General features: G+C 42.7%; 2 protein-coding genes across 6 annotated transcripts in view; both read left to right on the forward strand.

Annotated features, from left to right (window-relative positions):
- The window catches only part of IMMP2L (inner mitochondrial membrane peptidase subunit 2), a 659,819-nt gene that overhangs the window by 547,811 nt on the left and 94,259 nt on the right, over nucleotides 1-17,749 (forward strand). The window lies entirely within an intron of this gene.
- LOC144583284 (uncharacterized) overlaps nucleotides 857-17,749 on the forward strand; it is a 624,829-nt gene continuing 607,936 nt past the window's right edge. The window contains exon 1 of the mRNA XM_078376805.1: nucleotides 857-1,771. The gene's annotated coding sequence lies outside the window, so the exon portion shown is untranslated. The remainder of the gene's footprint in view (nucleotides 1,772-17,749) is intronic.

Consider the following 17,749-nt stretch of genomic DNA (forward strand, 5'->3'; position numbering starts at 1 on the left):
GTGGTTTTAATTTTTCCTATTTTTCATATACATCCATAATTTTAAATTGTGTAGTGCTCTGATACAAAGGAAGGAAGGAAGGAAGGAAGGAAGGAAGGAAGGAAGGAAGGAAGGAAGGAAGGAAGGAAGGAAGGAAGGAAGGAAGGAAGGAAGGAAGGAAGGAAGGAAGGAAGGAAGGAAGGAAGGAAGGAAGGAAGGAAGGAAGGAAGGAAGGAAGGAAGGAAGGAAGGAAGGAAGGAAGGACCCTCCAAAGTATATTCAATTTTTCATCATCAACAACAAAAAAAACGCAATTGCTGGTTTATGAATGCGGGATGTTGTGCTTCTGTACCCACTATTCAAAATGCCAGGAAATGTGTCACCTGGAGGAAAAAGGATGCCAAGCTTTAGATAGTAAAGTACAGCCTAAATTTATCCTTTATTGTATTTTAATTGAATTTTAATTGTTGTAAGCCGCCCAGAGACCTTTGGGTAGAGTGGGCAGCATATAAGTTAAATAAACAAACAAATATCAATGGCAGCAATGGCAATCAATATGGTCTACAGGATATCCTGTGTTCATTACCATTCAGATGTTGAAAAACAGCTCTGACAGTTGCTTTGTGTTTGGGTGAGAAGTGGTTAACTGATAAAAAAAGGAATCAATTTCTGGGTTTTTCCCTTGCTTGGTGTCATTTTGTGAATGGTAGTGAGCACAAGAGGATATTTTGTAGACCATCTTGACTGCTGCCATTGGTGCTGTCAACATTCAGACTGCCCTTTGCAATGTGAAGCTTGACAGCCTTTATCCTCCTGGCAATTTGGGCACAATATTGTGTAGCAATTTTGGGCCATTTCCTGGTATTTTGAATTGTGGATGTTACATACAGCACTGATGTTACCTGTCTGTCATGGGTTTGGAGGGAAAGTTCCATCCTATGGGGAGTGGAAGGCGGGACATCAGGAGGAGGGGCTGTACTGTATATATATGTGATGCGTGTGTGGAGAAGTTAGGAGACGCTGGGATGTGACGAAGCAGCAGCTGGGAAGAAGAAGCTGGTGTGGGAGTCTGTGTGTCAGACAGGGTACTACTGTGTGTCAGAGTACCAACCTGATAGGTTCAGGTGTCTGTTGGTTAGCCAGAACTGATAGGTTCAGGGTCTGTGCTTCAAGTTAAGGGTTCTGTGTGAACCAAACTGTGTGCATGTATGAATGAGAATAAGCCACGTTACTATATCTTATTCACCTGATCATTTTATTTTCCCTGTGTGTTGTATTTAAATAAACCTTACTCTTTTATTTGTTTAAAAATCCATCCCTGGTCTGTGTGACTTCTTATAGGGAATGGTTGGTGGCAGCTTAGTTAACGTGTGGCAGATCCCAGTAGGTCTGGGTTTGTCACATTGATTGGTGTCCAGCGTGTGGGATACGACTGGTCCAGTTGTCCAGTGGTCCAGCAAAGCCTTGGCAAGAGTGCCCAGAGCAAGGGGGGTCTAGACAGGGACAATCTGAGGCGCGTAGGTAATCTTCTAGGTGTACCTCACGGGGAGGTGCGCTAGTGGAAGAACGTGCCAACTGGGGAGACTAGATTAGAGTGCTCTGAGGCAGCCTGTTTTGGCGGGAAAAAAGCTGAGGCAAAACTGTATAGTAACAGTGATCTAGCCTGCCTGCTGAGAGGCCCAGCAGAGGGGGGTAGACTCCAACTTGCTACAGTTGCAAGTTAAGTGCTGAAGGACAGCAGCATTCTATAGGGAAAGCTGCTTCTGAGGCAAAAGAAAAGAAAAAAAAAGTGGTCGTTTTATTTTGAGGCTTGACTTTTTAAAGCAGCCTGTTCTGAGGGGGGGATTATGCCCTTGACTCGAAGCCAGATGGCAGAAATGGGTGAAGTGAAAGACCCCCAGATTGACCAAGGTTCTGAGGATGAATTTGGCTCAGTGCAAGGTGACAGCACGGGAGAACAAAACCCAGAACTCAGAAAAATACTCATAGCCCAACAGCATGAACTGAGGGTGAGGGAAATGGAGGAAAGGGAAAGAGAGAAACAGCGGCAATTTGAATTAGAGAGAGAGAGAGAGAGAATGGAGAGGGAAGAAAGAATGGAGAGAGAGAAAATTGCTCTGGAAAAAGAAAGGATGGCGTTTGAATTAAGGAAATTGGAAATGATGAACCAGAATAATAATAACAATAGGGATTCTGAGGGAGGCCAATTGTCTAAGGCTGACCTGAAGAAATTCCCTGTGTACCACAAGGGAGATTGTCCTGAGGTGTTCTTTTCCTTAGTGGAAAGAGCGTTTGTGGACTTCTCAGTGAGGGAAACTGAGAAGATGACCATCATGCGATCTTTAATCAGTGGTAGCCTGGCTGAGGTCTATGCCGAGATGCCTGAGGAACTGATGAGAGATTTTGCAGAGTTTAAAAAACTGGTGTTTGCAAGACATGGGATAAATGCGGAACAACTGAGACAAAGATTCAGGTCAATCACCAAGAAGCCAGAACAGACTTTTACCCAAGTGGGGGCCCAATTGGTGAGGCTGCTTGAGAAATGGCTATCTCAGGAGGGGACAGAGACCTTTCAGCAGCTTAAAGATTTAATAGCGCTGGAACAGTTCTATTCAGTTCTCCATGGGGAATTGAAGTTCCAGGTGAGGGAAAGGAAACCAAAATCTGTGGCAGAAGCCGCCGAGATTGCAGATTTTATTCACCAGATAAGAAAGCCCTTAGGTGAGGAGAAATCTGTAGGAAAACCCAAAGAAACCTACAGCAAGTACTCTCAGGGACCAGGGAAAAGCCAGCAAGGGGGAGGGGCCCATGGTGAAGGGAAGCCCTCAGACATGAAACCAAGACCTCAGATTTTGGAGGGAAAACCAAAACAAGATGAGAAAGACTCAAAATACGCCAGAAAATGTTATTTCTGTCAGGGAAAGGGCCATCTAATCTCAGAGTGTGAGAAATTAAAGCAGCTAAAAGGAATTGTGCCTCAGGAGTCGAGTGGAACCAAGCCAAAAGCTGTGTTCTGTGTCCAGAAAGAGCAAGGCTCATTGTCACTGAGGGAGCCTGTTGCCATGGCGACTCAATCTGGAACAGCTACATCTGCTGATCAGGCTAAGGAAAATGGTCCTCTTGTAGAGGTCAGGCGCTGCCTGCTGGTGAGAACAGATTCTCAGTTGTTTGAGACAGCAGGGGTGGACGTAGGAATACTTGACCGTCAGTATCGGGGGCTGCGGGACACTTGTTCTCAGGTGACCCTGTGCCATCCAGATATTATTCCTAGGGAATGTGTAATCCCAAATGAGAGCATGAAGGTGGCAGGGATTGAGGGGCAGGTGATCTCTCTGCCAGTCGCGGAGGTACCTGTCAACTTTCAAGGCTGGAGGGGAGTTTGGCGGCTAGCGATTTCATCGACTCTGCCAGCAGCCGTGCTCGTGGGAAATGACCTGGCTGAACATGTGAAACGGGTGCTAGTGATTACACGTTCACAAGCCACCACGGGGACAGTTCAGGGGGGTAATGATGAGCCAGAGACGGAAGCAGGTGGGGGGAGTTCAGAAGCTGTGGTGGAAACCTTAACCACAGACAGCAGATTTGGACAAGAGCAAAAGGCAGACGCCACTCTCCAAAAGTGTTTTGAACAGGTGACTGACGCCCAGCTAACACCTGAAACCCCAGTGAGATTTCTGGAGAAAAGGGGGATTTTGTATAGAGAGACCCTGAGGAATATCTCAAAAGGGGGAGAGGGAATCAGAAGTCAGCTGGTGGTACCTGAAAAGTATCGCCCCATGATCTTACAAAGGGGGCACTCTGACATGTTTGCTGCACACTTAGGGGTGAATAAAACACAGCAGAGAATCACACAGAATTTCTACTGGCCTGACATAGGGAGGCAGATCAGGGAGTTCTGTAAACAATGTGATGTGTGTCAAAGGCAGGGGAATAGCCGCGACAGGACCAAAGCAAAGTTGTGCCCTTTGCCTGTGGTTGACACTCCGTTCAAATGCATAGGGGTGGATATTGTGGGACCTTTGCCCAAGGCCACAAAGAGGGGGAACAGGTTCATTCTCACCATTGTGGACCATGCCACGAGGTACCCTGAAGCCATACCCTTGACTAACATTGAAACTAACACAGTGGCAGATGCCTTGGTGGGGTATATGTCCAGGATGGGATTTGCCTCAGAAATAATCACAGATTTGGGCGCATCGTTCACCTCAAAGCTCATGAAACGCTTATGGCAAATCTGTGGAATTAAGCACAAGGAAACTACTGCCTATCATCCTGAAAGTAATGGGTTAACTGAGAAGTTCAATGGGACTCTAATGCGCATGATTAGGGCTTACTTGGCAGAGAATCCAAACAATTGGGACCAGAAGCTGCAATCCCTTTTGTTTGCGTATCGATCAGTGCCACAAGCCAGTACCGGGTTCAGTCCATTTGAACTTTTATTTGGGAGAAGGGTGAAAGGGCCCCTTGATTTGATCAAACAAAATTGGGAGCAGATCACCCAGGATGACCCACAAGACGTTGTGACAGATAGAGACACCTTGATGAATGACCTAAAGAGAAACCTAGAGCTAGTAGCAGAGACCCTGCAAGCTCAAAAGGTCAGAAAGAAAGCTTGGGATGACCAGAGAGCCAGTGAGAGGCACTTTGACCCAGGGGAGGGAGTGCTCTGGCCTGGGCCCTGCAGAGAGAACAGACTGCAGCTGGGTATCCCAGAAACAAAATATTTGGGTCACGTGGTAGGGGGAGGAGTGATGAAACCCCTAGAGACCAAAATAGAAGCTGTTCGTGATTGGCCCAGACCCAACACCAAGAGAAAAGTCAAATCATTTCTTGGGTTGGTGGGCTACTACAGAAAGTTCATCCCGAGGTTTAGCGAGATTGCGGCTCCGCTGACCGATCTGACGAGGAAGAAGGCTGATGACCGCATCCCGTGGACCAGCGACTGTGAGGCGGCGTTCCAGAGGTTGAAGGAGGCGCTCGTCCAGTATCCAGTGCTGCGGGCTCCAGACTTCGACCGGGAGTTCATCATCTACACCGATGCGTCTAACAGCGGGGTAGGAGCAGTTCTTTGCCAGGAGGATGAGAATGGTGACCAGCATCCAGTGTCCTACTTGAGTAGGAAACTTCAAAAAGGTGAGAGACATTTGGCAACCGTGGAGAAGGAGTGTTTGGCCATAGTCTACGCGATCCAGAAGGCCAAGCCTTACATCTGGGGAAGACATTTTGTTCTGTGCACTGACCATTCACCACTGCAATGGTTAAAGACAATGAAAACCCACAATAGTAAACTTATGAGGTGGGCTTTAAACTTACAAGACTATGACTTTGAAGTGAAGGTGGTCAAAGGGTCAGTGAACTGTGTTGCTGACGCCTTGTCAAGAAGACCTGAAGAATGAAGACGGCGAAAGAAACATGGACTATGTATATATATTGATGACAAAAAGTTAAATGTACCTGTTTTTTGAACTTGGTTTGTATGAATAAAGGTAAATTGATGTAATGTATATGGTAAATGTTTAAATGCCTAATTGCTATGGTTAACTTAGAATGTAAGTATAAGTAAGTATGGTATGTATAACTGTTGTTGTGTGTTTTATCCAGGTTGTTTTTTGGGAAAAAGCACCTTAGCTTTCCCCCTACAAAACAACTTATAAAGAGGGGAGGTGTTACATACAGCACTGATGTTACCTGTCTGTCATGGGTTTGGAGGGAAAGTTCCATCCTATGGGGAGTGGAAGGCGGGACATCAGGAGGAGGGGCTGTACTGTATATATATGTGATGCGTGTGTGGAGAAGTTAGGAGACGCTGGGATGTGACGAAGCAGCAGCTGGGAAGAAGAAGCTGGTGTGGGAGTCTGTGTGTCAGACAGGGTACTACTGTGTGTCAGAGTACCAACCTGATAGGTTCAGGTGTCTGTTGGTTAGCCAGAACTGATAGGTTCAGGGTCTGTGCTTCAAGTTAAGGGTTCTGTGTGAACCAAACTGTGTGCATGTATGAATGAGAATAAGCCACGTTACTATATCTTATTCACCTGATCATTTTATTTTCCCTGTGTGTTGTATTTAAATAAACCTTACTCTTTTATTTGTTTAAAAATCCATCCCTGGTCTGTGTGACTTCTTATAGGGAATGGTTGGTGGCAGCTTAGTTAACGTGTGGCAGATCCCAGTAGGTCTGGGTTTGTCACAGTGGATACAGAAGCACAATACGCCACATTCATAAACTCAATGGTTTTTGCTTGCTTGCTTGCTTGCTTGTTTAGAAGTGAATGATAGTCTGTCTATATGGACCTTTTTTCTTGGCTTTATCGAACATAGTGTTGCATCACTTGCCTAGTCTGACACACTGTCCCGGAAGTACAGGAACCTATTACACAAATAGATACACATTTGTTCACATGGGAAACCCAGAACTTAGAAAGGTTTTACACCACTTTTCTCTGTGTAGTAGGGTTTAGTTCTTTAGCAATGACCTGCAGATTACGAGAATGCCATGTTCTGACCTTTGGGTGATTAGCTCATATCTTAGAACCCGTTGTAAGCCGCCTTGGGTGCTTTATGGGGAGAAAGGCAGATTAGATTAGGCATCCTTCAGTCTCAAGAGATTATGGTAACGTGCTCTGTAGGGAGGACTTGGAACAGCGTCTAGTGTGGCTGACGAGGCCAATTCGAGGGTGACAAACCCTTCCACACTAAGGACAAATACAATCTGTCCCCTGTCCAACTCCCTGATTTTGCTGGTTTTGGGACTGCCTCTTTGCCTTGGCCTGCTGGACAAGTGTCCTTCAAAATGGGCCGTGATGCAGCAAATCAATCACTCATCAATGCCGTTGCCATTGTGCCAATTGTGTGTGTGTGTGTAATGAAGGAAAATTAAATTGCAGGAATCATCTCCTACAATCATTCATAAATTTTCCGCTTCTCCTGTTGTTTGTGACAGATAGATGTAAGAACGATTGGTGGAACAGCTAATGCATTGTATGCATTGAGACTGAGTGTTTAGTTTCAATAAAGACTACAAGTTTGGCTCTTGCTGTGTCCTCCCTCAAGTCTATGTTGTTGTCTCAATGTATCGTCCAGGATCAATTCCTGGATGAATGCCTTCAAATGTTGGAGGTGTTCAAGAGGAGACTGGGCAGCTCTGTCAGATCTTCTTAGATTTGGATTCTTGCACTGAGCAGGGGGTTGGACTCGATAGCTTTATAGGCCCCTTCCAACTCAATTACAATATTCTGTGATTCTATGATGATGTTGCCTTAGAGTGCACTGACACAGCTGAGCCTGGACACTTATTTATTAATATATAAACTATTACACAGCTGCTCCTCTCATAGGCCGGTATTAGGCTTTCAGGCCAGCTAGGGTTTCTTCCTATAAATGCATTTATTTAAAATATTTTTATCCCACCTTTCTCCATAAAAAGATCCCAAAGTGGCTTACATCATTGCAAAACAATATTTAACGCTGAAAACAATGAGTATATAACAATGGATCACATCATTAGAAGACAATTCAGTGGTGCCTCGCAAGACTAATGCCTCGCAGGACAAAAAACTCGCAAGACAAATGGTTTTGGCAATGGGGGGTTTGATGACTCGCAAGACAAATGTTCCTATGGCTGTGCTTCACAAGACGAATGTTTTCTGTTTTTTCTTCCTGCCTCATGTTTGCTGATTTTTAAATGTTTTTCTATGATGTTTAAACAGTTAAAGTTTTTTGATTAAAACTTTTGAAATCATCTGCACAATATGTATGGTTTTAAAGAGCACTTAATAAACCCTTTGTAAACCAAATTTGACTTTGTTCTGACTTTTTTTTGCACATAGGAACACATTAATTAGATTTCAATGCATTCCTATGGGAAAACGCGTTTTGCAAGATGAATTTTTCGCAAGACAGCATTAACCACGGAACAAATTAAATTCGTCTTGCAAGGCACCACTGTATTTAAAGCTAAGAACAATGAGTATAAAGATGTGACATGAAAAGACAATGTTAAAGCTAAAATAATAAGTATGCAAATACTAAAAAGGAACAAACAAATACCACTCTGAGACTCTGATATTCTCAGTGTGCAAGTATTACAGTTACATAAACATCACTGGATACAGTCCTACCCATTCAAAAAACTGGTTACTCAAACAAACGTGCTTCCAGGAAAAAGTGTTTAGTTTGTCTTTATAATTCCTTCTAATTTTACATTTGCTATAGTATGAGATATGAGTGCAGCATTTCAGCTGCTCCGTTGCATTTAATATGTAGATGAGTGCAGTATTTCAGTCAAGCTGCATATGTTTAATATGTACATAGGTCTTTAAATACCATTATTGAAGATCTATGCAGTTTGTCTGCAGTGCAAAACTGCTTCGCCGTATGCCACATATTTCTTTTACATTAATGTCTTCTTTTGTGGTTCTGCTTCATGTTTTCTTAAAACCTCTGAACTAACCATACATTGTTTTTTAACCCTTTGGTCTTTCTGTACCTCCAAGTGCACACATAGGCACACATGCATACAGACACACAAAACCCCAAGGAATCTTCTCCAGTTCTTGCTTGGTAAATAGCTTCTGCTCTGCCCACTTAAATTTTTACTCAAAAGACATGTCTCCTGCTGATCTTTCAGTAGTATTTCTCTAGGCACAACAGGAATAAAAGAAAGTGGATAGTAAAACAAACAAAAATCAAACAGTGGGAGTTCTGACCTTTTGCAGCACCCATTATGTATATTTTATGGATGTGGTTCTGCTGTATGCTCAATTTTGTTAGAACTGCACTACTGATACATAATTTATATTGGTCACCTTTGGGGCCGGGACTGTATCATCTTCCATATTTTCCGGAGTATGGATATTTGGGCATTGTATCTTCAGAAAGTTTGGCCTGATTTGTTTTATTCCTTCAGTTACTCTAAACTTTCATTCTCAACTTCTGATGAAGTTTTGTCCTCAAATTTCAACACTATATACCTTAAAACATGCCAGAGCCTCCATGAACCTTTCTATTCCTTACATTCTAATGGGTTGGCTCTTCTCTAAATTCTGCCAGTACTTTAGGATTGGCTAGTTATGGTACAGGAGTGAGCCTTTTCTGTGGCTGTACCTTTTCAGCAGCATGGAATGGTGTTATGGAGATCCCAAATGGAATAAGTGTTTCTGTGTTGTAACTTCCTGATGGGCTTCCACTACCTGGTGGAAGTTAAAACTGTGGTGCCCATCCATTTCGTTGATTGCTATTTTTATTACTACCCCATCTTCTCATCTAGACTTTATTTTTTATATTGTGATGTTGTTTTAAAATATGTTTGAGTGGCTTTGAGCCTTTAAGAAATTGAAAGGCAGGCTATAAATGTGTATAACAAGTAATGCTGCTGATGCTGATAAGGAGGATGAAAGTGTGAATTCAGCAGGGGCTAAGAATAGAGATGCTTTTGAATTGTGGTGCTGGAGGAGGCTCCTGAGAGTCCCCTGGACTGCAAAGAGAACAAACCTATCCATTTTGAAGGAAATCAAGCCTGAGTGTTTATTGGAAGGACAGATCCTGAAGCTGAGGATCCAATACTTTGGCCATTTCATGAGAAGAGAAGACTCCCTGGAAAAGACCCTGATGTTGGGAAAATGTGAAGGCAAGAGGAGAAGGGGATGACAGAGGATAAGATGGTTGGACAGTGTCATCGAAGCAACCAACATGAATTTGACCCAACTCCAGGAGGCAGTGGAAGACAGGAGGGCCTGGTGTGCTCTGGTCCATGGGGTCATGAAGAGTCGGACACGAATAAACGACTAAATTGTGGTTTGTCATTAACTGGTTCATGATTCATGGTGGTTTAGGCCCATCTCTGGTCCCTCACCTGGCCTACCTGCTGCCGCCGCTGCTGCCACCATCATAATTGCCCTAGCACCAGACTTCCCTGGCAGCTGGCTGGCTGGCAGACCCATGCTCAGAGGCAGCCACTTTGTTGCTCCAGCTGGCTTCTTTGCTGCCTCCGTTGTCTCCTAGGCTACTCAGGGAGACAATGGCAAGATGGAGAAGCCATCTAGTGTGCACCTGCTGACCTGGCAACAAATTGGCTGGCAGATGCACGGTCAGAGACAGCAGCTGGCTCCTGACAAGGAAGTTCACCCCACTGCCTCTGAGGATGGTGGCAGTGAAAGAGGCAATGGCAGGAGCAGGTAAGGAGGCGATGGGGATAGTGGGAAAGGGGCCTGCAGACCATCCTGTTTGGTTTAACTTTATTTTACTTTTGCCAAGGTTAAAATCACGCATCCAGAAAGTAAAATAGGAGCTTCAACTAAACAAAAACAATAAAACCATGTTTTGTTTGTTCAGTCGTTTAGTCGTGTCCGACTCTTCGTGACCCCATGGACCAGAGCACGCCAGGCCCTCTTATCCTCCACCGCCTCCCGGAGTTGTGTCAAATTCATGTTGGTTGCTTCGATGACACTGTCCAACCATCTCATCCTCGGTCGTCCCCTTCTCCTCTTGCCTTCACACTTTCCCAACATCAAAGTCTTTTCCAAGGAGTCTTCTCTTCTCATGAGATGGCCAAAGTACTGGAGCCTCAGCTTCAGGATCTGTCCTTCCAATGAGCACTCAGGGTTGATTTCCTTTACAATTGATAGGTTTGTTCTCTTTGCAGTCCAGGGAACTCTCAAGAGTCCCCTCCAGCACCACAATTCAAAGGCATCAATTCTTCGGCGGTCAGCTTTCTTTATGGTCCAGCTCTCACTTCCATACAACACTACAGGAAAAACCATAGCTTTGACTATTCGGACTTTTGTTGGCAAGGTGATGTCTCTGCTTTTTAAGATGCTGTCAAGGTTTGTCATTGCTTTCCTCCCAAGAAGCAGGCGTCTTTTAATTTCGTGGCTGCTGTCTCCATCTGCAGTGATCATGGAGCCCAAGAAAGTAAAATCTGTCACTGCCTCCATATCTTCCCCTTCTATTTCCCAGGAGGTGATGGGACCAGTGGCCATGATCTTAGTTTTTTTGATGTTGAGTTTCAGACTGTTTTTTGCACTCTCCTCTTTCACCCTCATTACAAGGTTCTTTAGTTCCTCCTCACTTTCCGCCATCAGAGTGGTATCATCTGCATATCGGAGGTTGTTGATATTTCTTCCTGCAATCTTAATTCCAGTTTGGGATTCCTCCAGTCCAGCCTTCCGCATGATGTATTCTGCATATAAGTTAAATAAGCAGGGTGACAGTATACAGCCTTGTCGTACTCCTTCCCCAATTTTGAACCAATCCGCTGTTCCATATCCAGTTCTAACTGTTGCTTCCTGTCCCACATATAGGTTTCTCAGGAGATGGATAAGGTGGTCAGGCAGTCCCATTTCTTTAAGGACTTGCCATAGTTTGCTGTGGTCCACACAGTCAAAGGCTTTTGCATAGTCAATGAAGCAGAAGTAGATGTTTTTCTGGAACTCTCTGGCTTTCTCCATAATCCAGTGCATGTTGGCAGTTTGGTCTCGAGTTCCTCTGCCCCTTCGGAATCCCGCTTGTACTTCTGGGAGTTCTTGGTCCACATACTGCTGAAGCCTACCTTGTATGATTTTGAGCATAACCTTGCTGGCGTGTGAGATGAGTGCAATTGTCCGGTAATTGGAGCGTTCTTTGGCACTGCCCTTCTTTGGTATTGGGATGTAGACTGATCTTTTCCAGTCCTCTGGCCACTGTTGAGTTTTCCAAACTTGTTGGCATATTGAATGTAGCACCTTAACAGCATCATCCTTTAAGATTTTAAATAGTTCAACTGGAATGCCATCACCTCCACTGGCCTTGTTGTTAGCCAGGCTTTCTAAGGCCCACTTGACCTCACTCTCCAGGATGTCTGGCTCTAGGTCAGCAACTATATTGTCTGGGTTGTCTGGGATATCCAAAACTTTCTGATATAATTCCTCTGTGTATTCTTGCCACCTCTTCTTGAGGTCTTCTGCTTCTGTGAGGTCCCTTCCATTTTTGTCTTTTATCATGTCCATCTTTGCACAAAATTTTCCTCTAATATCTCCAATTTTCCTGAACAGATCTCTGGTTTTTCCTTTTCTGTTATTTTCCTCTATTTCTTTGCATTGTTCATTTAAGAAGGCCCTCTTGTCTCTCCTTGCTATTCTTTGGAAGTCTGCATTCAATTTTCTGTAACTTTCCCTATCTCCCCTGCATTTTGTTTCCCTTCTCTTTTCTGCTATTTGTAAGGCCTTGTTGGACAGCCACTTTGCTTTCTTGCATTTCCTTTTCTTTGGGATGGTTTTTGTTGCTGCCTCCTGTACAATGTTACGAGCCTCTATCCAAAGTTATTCAGGCACTCTGTCCACCAAATCTAGTTCCTTAAATCTGTTCTTCACTTCTACTGTGTATTCGTAAGGGATTTGGTTTAGATTATACCTGAGTGGCCCAGTGGTTTTTCCTACTCTCTTCAGTTTAAGCTTGAATTTTGCTATGAGAAACTGATGATCAGAGCCACAATCAGCTCCAGGTCTTGTTTTTGCTGACTGTATAGAGCTTCTCCATCTTTGGCTGCAGAGAATATAGTCAATCTGATTTCGATGTTGCCCATCTGGTGATTTCCATGTGTAGAGTCGCCTTTTGTGTTGTTGGAAAAGGGTGTTTGTGATGACCAGCTTGTTCTCTTGACAAAACTCTATTAGCCTTTGCCCTGCTTCGTTTTGAACTCCAAGGCCAAACTTCCCTGTTGTTCCTTTTATCTCTTGACTCCCTACCTTAGCATTCCAGTCCCCCAGAATGAGAAGAACATCCTTCTTCCGTGTCAGTTCTAGAAGGTGTTGTAAATCTTCATAAAATTGTTCAGTTTCAGTCTCCTCAGCAATGGAGGTTGGTGCATAAACTTGGATTATTGTGATGTTGAAAGGTCTGCCTTGGATACGTATTGACATCATTCTATCATTTTTGAGATTATATTCCATTACGGCTTTTCCCACTCTTTTGTTGACTATGAGGGCTACTCCATTCCTTCTACGGGATTCTTGCCCACAATAATCATCTGAGTTGAAATCACCCATTCCCATCCATTTTAGTTCACTGATGCCCAGAATGTCGATGTTTATTCTTGCCATCTCCTGTTTGACCACCTCCAGCTTCCCAAGGTTCATAGATCTTACATTCCAGGTTCCTATGCAGTATTTTTCTTTCCAGCATCAGACTTTCCTTTCACTTCCAGGCACGTCCACAGCTGAGCGTCCTTTTGGCTTTGGCCCATCCACTTCATCAGCTCTGGAGCTACTTGTACTTGTCTTCCACTCTTCCTCAGTAGCATGTTGGACGCCTTTTGACCTGAGGGGCCCATCTTCCAGCATCACATCTTTTAGCCTTTTGTTTGTGATCATGGGGCATTCTTGGCAAAGATACTGGAGTGGAATCGCTGGTTCCTACCCCAGGTGGATTGCGTTTAGTCAGAACTCTCCACTATGACCTGTCCGTCTTGGGTGGCCCTGCACGGCATAGCCCATAGCTTCTCTGAGTTACTCAAGCCCCCTCGCCACGACAAGGCAGCAATCCATGAAGGGGATAAAAAATAAAACCATATACAATTATATAAAATAAAGATAAAATAAAGATAAAATCACTGCTGCTTAGCCACGAGTGTGCTGCCTGGCTGAGCGGGAACCGGAAACTCTGAGTCCCTGCTGGATAATGGATACTCACTTGTTTGGTTTAACAAAAACAAAGTGCTGAGGGGGAAAAAAATCTCAGTGCTTCATTTTGCTTTGGTGAAATGGGATTGCTGAACAAGGTCACAAACCAAAACACAAACCGGCCCAGTTTGTCAGTTTTTCTGGTTCACGTTTCAATTCATACCCTTCTCTAGCTAAGCGACACTGACCTATGTTTGCATGATCCAAAAAAAAAAAAAAATGGACCAAGGGATCCTGAACCCCTAGCTGCAAGCAATGGTAAATAAAGGACACTTCTTCCAGTAGACTCATTACTTTTTAAAGCACTACTTACTCTTCTCATTCTACAACCCCCAAAAAGAGTTGTGCTGTTTTAGTCTTATGGAAAATGCTCTGAGAGCCTACCATTGTTCATAGGTAATTAAGATAGTTACTTATTCATTATTTTTTAAACAGCGCTGAATTGAAAGACCTACTAGGTTGTGTTGTACAAAAGACTCTCTCCTCCTGCCCACTGTTTTTATGCCTTAACAGTCATAACAGAGTACAAGGCAGCAGCTCAAAGCTTAGAACTATGTGATATTCTTCCTCCACCATATAATGAGATCACATACCTCAAACTATAAAAGTAATGAAAAGTTTGCAGTTGCATTGCAAAATGAATAATTTTTTTCTATAAATGAGAAAAAGAAACTAATTGCTACTTTTTTTTATAACAAGTTACTTGAAAGCTCTGATTTCTGGTGGAGAACAAATTATATTCCCTCCAGTCAATTGTTTTCTTTTTTCTTCCTTTTTTGAGTCTTGCCATCTTGGAAATGTATTGTTTAAAAATTGAAAATTAATTGTAATAATGATATTTTATATATGTCATCTTGTTGTGTTTTAACCTATGTAAGCCGCCCCGAGTAGACGTTGTCTAGAGGGCGGGATAAAAATCTAATAAATAAATAAATAAAAGTAAATATACATCCTGGAATATGCCTTAAAGGCTTTGTTGTTGTTTAGTTGTTTAGTCATGTCTGACTCTTTGTGACCCCATGGACCAGAGCACGCCAGGCCCTCCTGACTTCCACTGCCTCCCGGAGTTGGGTCAGATTCATGTTGGTAGCTTCAATGACACTGTCCAACCATCTCATTTATCCTAACATGTTTCTGGCTCCAGAGGCTATAAAGTCAGCTGTTTTGTGACATTATCAATAGAATTGAAGGAAACTGTGGCTGAAGTATTTAGTGTTAAATGATATGAAATGAAATTTCTTATTATTAAATGAACACTCGAGGTAGAATATGCTGGATATAATTTCTGACAGAACCCTTAGTATTTTGTCATGCCAGCAGCTTTATTACAATTCTTTTTGAAGAAACTAATGGACTTAGGAGGTACAAAGTTATGTTCTTGGAAATGACTGTATTGTCTATTTTTGAGTTTTATGTCATCAAAAAAGCAAGCATGAAATACATTGATATTTTAATTTATCTATGCCATTTACTTCTTCCCATTTGTACATCATTGCTTTTTCCTCAACCAATATTTTTTTTAAAAAATTAAGGAATAGTATTGCATGCTGTTGAAAATCCTTTCTGTTGGAAGTTAGATTAATATTGATAATGCTCTTTCTGCAAGCTCATAATGCTCTTTCTGCAAGCTTATAGGGTCAGAGTTGTGTGACCTTCTGCCAGGGTTTGGCCAAATGTATGCTATTCTCATATTTTAACTATAAATCAGCCTGAGTGAAGAAGTGGGGGCTTATCTTCATAAAATTGCTGAATGGGTTGATCTGAAGCTTGACAGTGTAGAGAGGTCAATTTGAGGATGGCCCATGTTAATTTTGAGGGAGAAACAGTAAGAAATTGCTTATTTATGGAAACTGAAAGTCTGAAAAGTTCAGAAGTTCAATTTGATGAGTATTATTTGACCATCATCCCCCTCCACGGTTTCCTGGTATAAGATTTCTACTTTCTTCCTTTGATCAGCATCTGTCAGGAAATTATTTGTTATATTAGGTCAGGGAGAAAATCTAGTATGGGTTATGCTGTAAGAAGTATACTATATATTATTTGTAGTATTTTATTTTGTTCCACTGTAGGCTATAAGACTGATAAAGTCTGTTCTGCTTGTGTTATTGCATGTTGCTTGCGTACTGGACCTTCTGGGAGAGTTACCAGGGTGAGGGCATAGAAGGGGAATAAGTGTGCTGATTACCAGAGACATAGATGAAAATGCGTTGAAAGCAGTCCAATCTACTCTGGAGACAAAAGAGAAAGGATTTTTATTAGCAACTATATCTAGCCTTCTCTCCAATGGAGACTAAATAGCTTGATGTGAAGGGCAACTATTACACTTGAAAATATATTTTTTCCATTTATGCAGATGTTGCACTGGTGTGTGTACATATTTCTAAATTCCTTCTAAGTGTTTTGTACCGTTTATGGTTAAAATAACCTCTATTCTTCTTACTGAGAATAGTCTACGGTTGCCAGTCAGATGCCACTGGTTGCAAATTATATGCCGATAACATGGAAATGAAAAATGTTCAAGCTGGATTCAGAAAAGGAAGAGGCACTCGATATCAAGATGCAAATATCCTATGTCTACTGGAGCGCACCAAAGAATTTTAGAAGATCAGTCTGTGCTTTATAGACTGCAGTGAAGACATTGACTATGGGGATCATGGGAAACTATGGTTTGTTCCAAAAGAGTTTGATGTGCGTCAGCAGTTGATTGTCCTCATGCATAGCCTGTATTGTGGGCAAGAAGCTACAGTTAGTATGGAGACACAATGGTTTCCTATAGGCAAAGGTGTCAGAGAAAGGTGCATGCTATCATGTCTTTTCAATCTGTAAGCAGAACATATGCGGAAACCTGGACTATGTTCTGATGAAAGAGACGTGAAACCTGATGGAAGAAACATCAACAATTTAAGACACCATCTTACTGACAGAAAGCAGCAATTACTTGAAGTCACTTTAGTGAAAGTGAAAGAAGAAAGTGCCAAAACAAACTTCAGCTGAACATGAGGATCAAAATCATAACTACAGAAGATCTACACAGTTTTAATGTTGACAATGAAGAAACTGGAATTGTTAAAGATCTTCAGAAGATCTTTTTTTTCTGATCTAAAAATCAGAAGAAAATTGAGTCTAGGAAGGGCAGCAATGAAGGAATTAGAAAAGATGTAAGGATGTGACACTGGAGAGCAAGACCAAGATCACTCACATTCTTGTATTTCAGATCACCATGTATGAGTCTGAACACTGGACAGTAAAGAAAGCCGACAGGAAAAAAAATTGCTTGAAATATGCCGCTGAAGGAGTGTTTTGCAGCTATCCTGGACTGCCAGAAGGATGAGCAAGTTGGTCCTAAAACAAATCAAACTATCTCTGGAGGCAAAAACGATGAATCTGCGGCTGTCCTACTTTGAGCACATAATGGGAAGGCAAGATTGGGAATGGTGAAAAACAGCAGGAAAAGAAGATATAATATGAGATGGATTGACTTTCTAAAGCACAGGTTCCCATCTTGTAAGTCGTAGCCCCCAAGGGGTTGCAAAGTGTTTTGTGGAGGACTGCTGTGGTTTTCAGAGAAGAGCAGCATGTAACTCCTGACTCACACACCCCTCCTCATTTCCTTCTCACTCGTAGTATTGTTCAGCCAGGTGTCTCCCATCTTGTAACTGTTTGGTTTCTTTTTCCTAGGTGCAGTACTTTGCACTTATCCCTGTTAAATTTTATTCTGTTGTTTTTAGTCCAGTGCTCAAGCCTATCCAGATCATTTTGAATTTTGTTTCTATCTTCCAGGGTTTTACCTATTCCACCCAATTTTGTGTCATCTCCAAATCTGATGAGCATTCTCTGCACTCCCTGATCCAGGTCATTAATAAAAATATTGAAGAGCACAAGGCCTAAGACTGAGCCCTGGGGTAGCCCACTTATATCCAGTTTGAAAAGGAGCCATTAATCATCATCCTCTGTTGCACTGCACTGGCAAGCCTGGAACTCAGATCCCTAGTGTGGTCCTGAGAGCCGTCTACTTCCAAGGTAGTGGTGAATTCTGAAGTAGTTACAGCGTAAGATACTAGACCATATCCAAATGAATCCTCTATCATGTCATTCAAAGGTGTGACTCCTGGTTTCTT

The sequence above is a fragment of the Pogona vitticeps genome, chromosome 5, assembly GCF_051106095.1.
Source record: "Pogona vitticeps strain Pit_001003342236 chromosome 5, PviZW2.1, whole genome shotgun sequence".
Lineage (NCBI taxonomy): Eukaryota > Metazoa > Chordata > Lepidosauria > Squamata > Agamidae > Pogona > Pogona vitticeps.